The sequence below is a fragment of the Fukomys damarensis genome, unplaced genomic scaffold (assembly GCF_012274545.1).
Source record: "Fukomys damarensis isolate Sample0158 unplaced genomic scaffold, DMR_v1.0_HiC HiC_scaffold_2, whole genome shotgun sequence".
Classification (NCBI taxonomy): domain Eukaryota; kingdom Metazoa; phylum Chordata; class Mammalia; order Rodentia; family Bathyergidae; genus Fukomys; species Fukomys damarensis.
Genome location: NW_022900914.1, coordinates 17,853,060 through 17,862,129, shown reverse-complemented (window position 1 = coordinate 17,862,129; position 9,070 = coordinate 17,853,060). Strand labels below are relative to the sequence as shown.

General features: G+C 45.0%; 1 long non-coding RNA gene across 2 annotated transcripts; it reads right to left on the bottom strand.

Moving 5' to 3' along the window:
* Window positions 1–3,031: 3,031 nt before the first annotated feature.
* On the bottom strand, window positions 3,032–9,064 carry LOC104853472. Of its 2 annotated transcripts, XR_777794.1 has the most exons (4): window positions 7,055–9,064; window positions 6,607–6,698; window positions 6,133–6,235; window positions 3,032–4,946 (listed from the first exon to the last, which is right to left on the bottom strand). It is a non-coding gene; the product is annotated as an uncharacterized LOC104853472 (long non-coding RNA). The 2 variants fall into 2 exon arrangements; XR_004517249.1 differs by having other exon boundaries at window positions 6,607–9,064.
* Window positions 9,065–9,070: the final 6 nt, after the last annotated feature.

Here is a 9,070-nt window from a genome sequence, read left to right as displayed (position 1 = left end):
TGGTCCTTCTGAATATGGTCACTTCCTTTTTTATGGCTCTGTCATGCTGTGATGAAGCCAGGGGACCCTTGCCAGGCTGCCAGCACCGTATTGTTTGGACCTTCCAGCTACTGGAATTGGGAGCCAAACAAACCTCTATAAATAGCCCACCTTCAGGTATTTTGTTATAGCAGCACAAAATGGACCCACAACCTTCCTTATTTGTAACCTGTGTGACTTTGTCAAATAGTTTCTGTTTCTAATCTTCTAATAATTCATAGATTGAAACTACTAATATTTATAAGATGAGTAGGAGAAATAAATGAAGCGGAAGATGTAAATGGCGAACAGCCCTTGTAAATGGCGAATATCCCTTGGGGGATATCAGCTCTTTCCCTTCCTGTCTCCAACTACCTTTGAGGTATAGGACTCTAAGAGGACAGTGGCACATCAGCACAGGCCCTAGATTATGATTATAATATCAGAGAATAGGACCGCCCCCCCCACCAGTTAGCTGGGCACTTTGTTCTGCATGTGGCACTCAAACTTGTTGGTGTGCATATTCCTAGTTGAGTATTTGAACTTCACCACTCTGATCTGCTGCAGGGAGCCTCAGGTATGTGCTCAGAGCCTAGCAGTAGGAGAAGAGAGAAATGTGGCCCCTATGAGTCCAGAGTCCCTTGTGTATCTTTACTGTGAGGTGGTTCTGTTTTAGCCCATAGCCTTTGGGATGTATTTTGAGACTTGAGACTCGGGGCTCAGGCCCATGCTTGCTGCACTGGGAGGTCCCTGGACAGACCATAGTGCCATGGTCTCCAGGCTCAGATACTGACAAACTCTCCTTCTTCTGTGGACAACCCCATAGAAAGCACAGTCCACCGGGGACTGACTCAGCATTAAGGGAAAGAGAATAGCATAGGCATTGACACTGGAGTAGAGACTATGGAATCTTACTGTTCATTTGGGCTGAGGAACATTTGAGCAATTTCCTCCCTGGGACTTAAGAAGGGAGAGCCGATGGCCTCCCTCCCCTGCTTCTGGTTCAGCCTCTTGTGAGAGGATCAGCTCCCCTCAGTGAGCTTTCAGTTGCCATGCGCCTCAGGTCTGAGGCCATGTACATTTTCACCCAAAGTTAGACTGCAAGAAAGCAACACGGCAACTTCTGGAAAGCTGAACAGCATTGCTCCATCCCTGCATGTCCCTGGGAGGCCTCAACAGCTCTCCCTGGAGTTTCCTCCCATTCTCACTGCACAGAGTGGTATCGCCTCAGCTCATCTTGGCAGGGTGTTGCATGGTGCTGTCCTGGAGCCTCAGCACCACGACAATGAAAAACATCTGTAGAAGCCACGGAGGGACTGGCCAAGAGCCTCACTTGAAGCAAGGAGCCTAGTGTGGCCTCTGTAAGATCTCCGGGAAGCAGGCTACCCTCCTGCTCTAGAACTGCCTCTACCTCAAGGGGCCTGATGTGGGCACCTCTGGGTGAGCTGAAATGAGGTGAGGAGAAAGTACTGCCGAGCAGCCATCTGGGGCTTGGAGGAAGTCACACACTGGCTATTGATGCTGAGCTCTTCTGCCAAGAGCAGATGGTTGCATGAGACAAGCCTTTTAAAGGCTGCAGCAAGCGGTCTCCTGTGGAGGAATGCTGACAGCTGATGTCTGAGCACCTGTCATGTGCCAGGCACCATCCTAAAGGCCTGGTATATATTTGCGCCGCATGCTGCACTCGAGCTCCAGAAATAAGCTCTGTTGTCATTGCCATTTTGCCAAACTGTAAACTGAACCCACAGAAATGATCTCTAGCAAGGGAAATCACTTAGATATCCATGACAGACCCCTGCTCCAGAGGCTGAGGTGCCATCCTGGGGCCATCTAAGAAAGACAAGGAAGAGGTGATGGATACCACCTTGGGCTATCAGGAACTCCCAGGTGGATAAGGACACGCTGCCTTGGGAGCTGTCACACTGAGCCAAGCAGGTCAGGCCTTCATTTCTGTTGAGGAAGACCCAAGTCTTTGCCAAGCCTCTGACTTAACATGGACTTAGTAGGAGTAGAAGTAATGATGATGCTGAAGATGATGATGATGATGGCTAACCACTGAGCGCTCAGTCTACCATCCGCTTTGCTCATCAATTTTCTCATTATCAGTATATAATTTAACCATCACAACCACTCACTGTGATTGGGATATACTGTGTTTTGTACAAGTGAGGGAACTCAGGCACCACCAAGGTTGCCATTTTCAAATAAGCGAGCTTAGCCTCACAGCTCAGTGCTTGGTTCCAGGAGCCAAACCCTGCTGATGGAGTGTGCTGGCTGCACTGCTTGAAACTCCCCTGGAGGGTAGACAAGCCTGAAAAGCATTGGGTCCGTGCCCAGGGGCCTGTGAGGAATCAGCATCATCTCAGAAAGGATATGGGTGTGAGCTCAGGTCACCCCCTCTCTTGCTTCTGTGCTACCTTCCACAGGGATGCAGAGATCTGGAATTTCCCCCTCTACTATTTTACTGGCTTTAGTTTGGGGATTTCCTTCATTTGCCAAGAAGAGAAGATGATCTGAAGATAAGCACACATATTCTTTAAGCAATAGTCTGAAAGACAAGTAACATTTTTGTTTGGTTTGGTTTGGTTCTATACTTGCAAAACTAAATTATAGGAACAGTCAGATTCTATCGAAGGAAGAGTATTTTGGCATATGCTACTTGGAATAGAAACCAAGGTTTGTGGAGATGCAACTGGTAGATGTCAATGAGGTGATATCATTTCATACACATACAGTCCCCTTGACTCAAGTGCTTCTCCTTGAATATTTGTAAACAGGCACAGAATTGCATGCAAAAGCAAAAGTCTACAATAGAGTCTTCATTAGAGTCTATAATAATGGAGTGGAGAGCAACACGATGGCAATCTGAGTCATTATTTATGGGTAAACAAATTATGTCACAGTTAAACTAGAAATAGTTTGAAAGCAAGAGGTAGAGCTGTATTCTCTATTGAAGTCACCAAGATAATAGCTAAGTTGGAAAAAAGTCAACAAACAGTGCTTCTAGCATGATCTCATTTGTATTAAAAATATACATATATGTACAGCCACATTCATGAACATCAATAGAAGGCACACAGTTCCTGTAGTTAGTTCTGGGAAGGAATAGGAGTGTGGGTTTCCCCACTTTTCTGTGTATTATATATTGACTGACTCCTTTGGCACAGAAGTCTATTTGTGTACTATGCGTGTTGTAAGAATTTATATCTGGTCAAAACAGAAAGACAATGAAATATGCATCATAATATGGATGTATAATAATGTAAGTGTACAGGGTGACAACCACATTCCAAAGATCTTTTCCTAGAAGTAATGTGGCCAGACATCACTGGCCACAGATTTATTTTTCCCATGTGGTTTTCTTGTTCCATCTGGTCTCTGCACCTCAGGGCCAGAGAGAATAGCAGCATGAGCTGCCTTTAGCAGAACACTGTCCTAAAGCCACAAGAGGCATTTAATATGAATAAATGTAAAGTCTCTCATGTAGTTTTTAAAAAAAATAATTGTACAAAGGCAATTTAGGACAACCAGCCATCAGGTCCTATAGTAAAAGATGAGGATTTTAGCTGAAGTAAACCAAAAACTTAGTCTGCATTAAAAGAAACACTATGCATGATAAAAAGTAACCACATTGCTGGTTAAGGGGGACTGTGACCTCTGGGGTATTGTGCTCAGGTACAGGCACATTCTTAGATAGATGTAGTAAGGAACTGCATTGTCTAGAAGGCACAGATAAGTTGAGTAAGATTCTCGGAACCAATTTATTCAAATGATGAAATAACCGGGAATTAAAAAAAAAAAAATGAAAGGATGGGGCAGAGGTAGCACAATAGCCATCCTATGACTTGTTGCATGAAAGGAGAATTGGTCTTAATTCCTGCCACTCCAAAGGGTCACTTTGAGTTTTGCAGAAGACAAGAAAATTCAATGTGGACTTTTCTTGGTGTTAGGAGGAACCTTCTAATATTCAGAGCTTTCTAACCAAAGCACTTCAACAAAAGACCAGGCCACAGCTGAGAAACAACTGCTTTGGTAGCAGAAGGGAAAACTCATCTTGGGAATCAATATTTAAAGAGCTAACATATAATTATCCTGCCCTTCCATTTTCTTTGGGGATTTGTGTAGAAGAAGAATAACTACTTTTGTTATTTCACTGCTAATTATTTTCTCAAACCCTGGATATAACTACAGTTTGTTTTGTTTTGTTTTATTTTGGGTACTGGGGACCGAACTTGGGACCTTGTACTGGCAAGGCAGGCAGCGGAACCATTGAGCTAAATCCCCGGCCCATAACTACAGTTTTTGACTTGAATTTTTAATCCCTTTTATGGAAAGAGAACACAACTGTGTGAAAAAACCAGATCTAACACTAAAAACTAAGAAACTAAAGGCAGGAGAAAAAATAAGACTTGAATTTAGATCTTCCAATAAGACAACATTGGAAATCTGAAAGCCGCACCAGCTGACATGTTTATGCCTAGATGCTGAGATTTAGCTGAGTCCAAATGTACACTGTCTTTTTTTGTCTGGGGGGGATTGCTTTACTTGACTATATTTTCCTGATAGCCTGGCAATATTTAATTTTAGAAAATGAAAAACACTGTCCTCCATTTTCCTGAAGATTTGTGTGTGTGTGTGTGTGTGTGTGTGTGTGTGTGTGTGTGTGTGTGTGTGTCAAAGAATTTTTTAGTCAAAGAATTGGGAAAGTAAACTCATCTGCCAATCAAAGTTGTGGGGAGCCAGCTTCTTGCTCCATCGTCGGAAGAGGTACTGTTCGGAACTGGACCAGGTGGTAGGAGAAACCTGGACACGAACGTGCAAAGACAGCTGCAGACTGTGGCCTCCTTTCCATTCCCAGGGAATCATCCCTGTGCTGAGCTGGCGAGATTCACCCCAACAATGCCGAGCAGAAGGGACTCATGTATTGCCTGAGACAGAAAGTGCAGTGACGATCACTAAGGTTATCTTTCAGCCGCAGGGTTTGATACTCTGTTCACTTTTCTCTTTCTTCTTTCATTCATTCCTCCCTCCCTTCTTCCTCTTTCTCTCCTTCCCTCCTACCTCGTTTTTTCCCCCCGCTTATTTTAGCTGCTTATGTCCCTGGACAGTCTCCTTATTTCCTCTGCTCCTTTTCTCTCTCTCCTCTTCTACCCCACTCTCTTCTGCGAGAAAGAAAAGGAAAGCAGAGAAAGTAGGAAGGAAGGGAGAGAAAGAACAGAAAGGGAAACAGCTTGAGAAAAGAATGCTCTCACCAGGGAAGCAGGCAAGGAAAGTGAGCGTGCACCCAAGGAAATGGAAAACGGGAGAAAAGAAAGAAGGGTGAAGGAAGAGCAAGGGGAAGAAAAAAGAGGGAGAAAATAAAGGAAGAAGGAAGAAACAAAAGAGGAGGGTTGTTTGGGGGCGTTGGAGCACGTGAAACCTATAGTGAAGGGTCCTTCAACCAGGGACAGAGCAACCCTAAGGACCCTAAGGGCAGGATGATATTTATAGATCATATTCCATCTAATTTCAAAAGGAACCGAAGGAAGCTTACGATAGAAGACACAGACACATCAACAGCATGCAAAGACCAAAGACAGCAAGTATCATCAGAGAGGTTCTGAGGGAAACCATAGAACCTGAGCAAGCACAAGCTTTTTCTGAGCCCTGAACTCTAAGCGAAAACAGTGTGTCAGATGGAGGATAGTCATTAAATGGTGCATCAGTCCCAGGTTTTTTCACTGTCCTTTCACATAAGCAACTCTCCATAAAAGCTGAGAAGGCAAAAACAATTTTGATATCATTTGAAACTTAAAGACTTGCAAGGATATTGTGAAGAACGTTTTAACACAGTTGTGTTATCATTCTGTCTCCCTCACCTTCTCCTGGTCTCTGTACCTCTCTATTTTTCCCTTAAATCATTTTGGAGTAACTCACAGCTATTGATGGCCATTTGCTTCTGAATAGTTAGGGAAGTATTTTGGTGGGAACTTAGTATAATAATAGAACAGAATAAAATAGAAATGAGAATAATAGATCCTCAGGGCTGTAGCTTTTGCTAAGATCAGCTGCTGTACAGAAAGACCTTAGCAAAGCCAAGTTGGAAGGGGAAAGGGTAAAGAAATGTACTTTAACCTGCAATGAGTTTTGCATGAAGTGCTGCATCTTCTAAATGAGGGCTTCCAAGGCCGGGGATTTAGCTCAGTGGTTCCGCTGCCTGCCTTGCAAGAGCAAGGACCTGAGTTCGATCCCCAGTACCAAAAAAAAAAAAAAAAAGAGGGCTTCTGAGAACACATCAGTGTTTATCAAACCTGTGTCTTCCAAGAGGAAGCAGAAGCAATTTGTGTGACACAGAGTTTTGGTAGCAACTGCTAAGAGCCTCTCAGTTTGCCATGGGTGATGTGCCGCCCCTCCCTCTGCCCCCCTTCAGTCACCTTGGGCACTTGGGCACATTCCTCTTCCTCCTGCCTACCAGCGTGAGCCTGACTCCGGCCTCCTGCCCAGCCCAGCGGTGAGGGCTTTTCAGAGATGGCTGTTTCCGCCCCATTCTCCTCTTGGCACACGTTTGTGTGTTTGTTGGGGAGGGGGCTGGAGGAGCATAGTGCTTACCCAGAACGTCATGCTGGAGGGAGAGGCCCAAGAAAGTTCACTTCAGTCCTGACAGCTTTCTTGGCTATTGGCTCCAGGGAAAATGCACCTATCTGATTGATAATAATAGTAATAATGATAACGATAATGATAATAATAATAATAATAATAATAATAATAATAACAGGTTTGGGTTTTCCTGCAACCCAAAGAGAACAATGAGCAGAAACACATAAGTGGAGTAGACTGTGGATTCCTGCAGTGTTTCACTCAACCCTTTTCTGATGACAGAACCAGTGTTTGAGCACTGGGTGGAACCCAAGGCCAGCCTGGTCCACCATAGTGGAAGACAGATGTTCTCCTTACATAGAGTTTCAGCCCACGGCCAGCTTCCCCAGCACATGGAGGGTGGCAGAACAGAGCCCAGGCAGGGACAAGAAGAAGCGGAGACCAGGTAGAGCAGCCTCACCTGGATCCTTCCATGCTGTGAGGTGCCACAGTCATCCTTCTCTGCCCCCTGAGAAGCACATTCCAGTCCTGATCACACGAGCTTAAGCTGTTCCTTGGAATCAATACAGCACAAGGCATTTCAAACCTCTACTTTAAACTATCCTGTAGCTTAACTGTTCTTTCAGAAAGTTATTTGCAGCAAATAATTCAAGTTTGAGATTTGGGAAGTGAAATCCCCATATAGCGTGCTGTTGACTGAAAGGAACTCCTTGGGTCTTAGGTCTTTGCTTTGGTTGGTAAGTTGTAAAGATTATTAATAAGCATGACATGGAGTCCCACTTCCTCGAGAGCCCCATCTTGGGTTAAATCAGGGGCATGAACAGGCTGCTTTGCATCTACCCAAGTCTCCATCACAGGTTCCAAGTGAGCCTTCTAATGAGGTTTGCACTATAAACCTGGAAGAACCCGAGGCCTGAGATTCTGAAGATGCACCATTGTCAGCAGCTTTAGTTTGCCGTATTTGATGAGCACTTATCATTGACAGCATTTATCCAACAGGTTTGAGGCATGTCCTAGAACAACAGCTGAGCCCAAGGACATTCCTTAGCTATTTGCTATGTCAGGAAGGCATGCGACTAGTTGATCTGAAAATTGTATGGCACCACTGAGGAGTTAAACAGGTCTTAGGAACAACTATGTTTTATATTTTTAAAAATAGAAACATACTAGGTACACAGGCAACTTCCATCTGCCCTCATTCGTGCAGAGATACTGTGATAAAGGCTTTTAGGAATGCTGACAGTTCGGAATTGGCATCAGTCCACCGGTAATTTCCATCTATTGCTGTCTGGTGAGAGATGGATGCGTGCAGCAGTCCTGAATTATTAAGTAAGAGTCTTGCTAAAGCTGAACGCTGTAAGATTGCCACCAAACTCAATCCAAAGGGAAGTTCTATGGTTTGAATATGTCCTCCAAAACTTCATGGTTTGGAACTTTGATTCCTCAGTGCTGTGTTGGGAGGTGGGCCCTCTTGGGAGGTGTTTGGAATAGGAAAGCCCTCATTGAATGGAGTTCTGCTGTGAGTTAGTTCTGCTCTAGCTAGAGTGGGGTTACAGTCCCCTCTGCTCTCCTTCTTCCTCAGGTGCCTCCTGTTTCCCTCAGGGATTTGGGGTGGTGCTGGTCCCTTGCCAGGATCTGAGCAGAAGCTGGCACGGTGCTCTTGGACTAACAAACCTCCAGAACTGCGAGCCAAAATAAATCTCTCTAAATTACCCAGACTCAAGTATTTTGTTACAGCAACAGAAAACTGACGGTAGACGCGTGGGCTGACGGCTCGCAGAAATTCACGCTCACTATTAGACCAATGCAGCTTTCCCCAGACTTAATCACCAGTCTGAGGACTGCACCACACTGTGTGAAATCCCTCCCAGTGAATCCCCCTTCCCTGTAAAAGTAGTGAGGTCGACGAGGAGGCACTGTCCACCGGCCTCTCCCAACCAGTTTTATTGCAGAGCAAGCATACCGTTTCTTTTTTGTGATCCTCAGAATCCTGTTATGAAAACAAAAACAATTAAATTTTTCTAGCTGATTTTTAAGGAACATAAAGAAGGCATTTGGGTGTCTTATCTGAGATTTTCTTCTGTGTAAACCTACAGTAGGACTCTGTGGGTTCAAATCCTATCTTCACCCCTTGGCAGCTGTGTGACTTGGCTGCCACATAGCCTCTCTGAACCTATGTACTTATCCCATTAAAACAGGGTTTACAGGGCGCACAGAGCTCCAAGCAATAGTCTGACCCGCGTTAAGTGTACAACTTTTATATTACACCCGATGACCGAGGTCAAGGGCTACAATCCCTACTTAATTAGGTAGGTACATCCCTCCCCTTCCCTGGCGCGCCCTTTCCGCAGCCTCGCGGAGATCTATTCTCTCGGGTGTCTCGAGTGGTAGGAAAAGGTGCAGTCGCTTCCTGGGCCCAGGGCCTCCGCGCCCTTTAGAAGGAAGCGCCCTCACTGCTGTGCAGGAGCACTCAGGA